At 42.4% G+C, this 1091-nt stretch overlaps 1 protein-coding gene across 1 annotated transcript in view; it reads left to right on the top strand.

Annotated features, from left to right (window-relative positions):
* The window catches only part of MAOB (monoamine oxidase B), a 97731-nt gene that overhangs the window by 37863 nt on the left and 58777 nt on the right, over positions 1 to 1091 (top strand). The window lies entirely within an intron of this gene.

Raw genomic sequence — 1091 nt, 5'->3', positions numbered from 1 at the left:
AAAGTTTTATCTATTTATACATACAGAACTGGGGTACAGGCCAGAGGTGCAGGTGTGGTGAGAGGATTCACCAGAGACAGAGTGGGGAGCAAAACAGGCAGATTGACAAAGTACACAGTTGAGGGGAGCAGCGTGCAGGCCAGGAGGGGTCTGCCACACCATGTGGATCACCTCCAGGGCCGGGCATTGAACTCGCACTAAAGCTGCTGTGGCCAGCTTGCAGTGTTGCGTCCTAACCCATTGTGCCACAAGGGAGGGCCCCGTGTTTTATATTGTAATAGCAATACAGTTTTCCCCCATGTCTAATTTGGTTCTCTTATATTCTTCCTATAAGTAAAACCATTCGATATTTGTTCTTTTCCCTTCTGACTTATTTCACTAAGCATGATCCCTTCTAGCTCCATCCATGTTGCTGCGCATGACATGAGTTTATCCTTTGTCATTGCTGAGTAGTATTCCATCGTGTATATAGACCTCATCTTCTTTGTCCCCTACAGTGGAGGGGAGGAACAGGAATTGGAAGAAGGGAGGAATGTGGCGGACTGTGGTGATGATGTGTGGACGAATTGCAGGAAAGGGGAAGTAGACATTGTCTTAAAATGAACAACAATGCAAATAGAATATAATTAATAAGTTAATTTAAAAAATTATATTCTTGGATTTGAAACTTTCCATCAATCTCCAAAAGCCTCATTTTAGCAGTAAATCTAGTTCCTCTCACATGCTTTGAATGTCCAATCTCCCCACCCTTCCTAATTAACTGGTTTTTTTTCTGATTTCTTAGAGAGTGGCTAAACTACTAGTCCCTGCCCTTGCTGGGGTGTATGAATTTCTTTAAAGTGTGAGCTTATGTTTTTATTTGTGTTGGCATGTAATCATACAAGTTAGTCCCAAAAGATAACACATTTTAATTTTTTTTTTAAATGTAGTTCTAAGTTTTTTTTTTTTTAAGATTATTTGTGCATACAGAACTGGGGTACAGGCCAGAGACTCAGGGGTGGCAAAAGACTTCACCAGAGACAGAGCGGGGAGCAGAACAGGCAGATCGATGAAGTACACTGCTGAGGGGAGCAGCGGGTCAGGAGAGGTCT

The sequence above is a fragment of the Condylura cristata genome, unplaced genomic scaffold (genome assembly GCF_000260355.1).
Source record: "Condylura cristata isolate star-nosed mole 26May11 unplaced genomic scaffold, ConCri1.0 scaffold00027, whole genome shotgun sequence".
NCBI lineage: Eukaryota > Metazoa > Chordata > Mammalia > Eulipotyphla > Talpidae > Condylura > Condylura cristata.
This window is presented reverse-complemented; position numbering and strand designations above follow the sequence as displayed.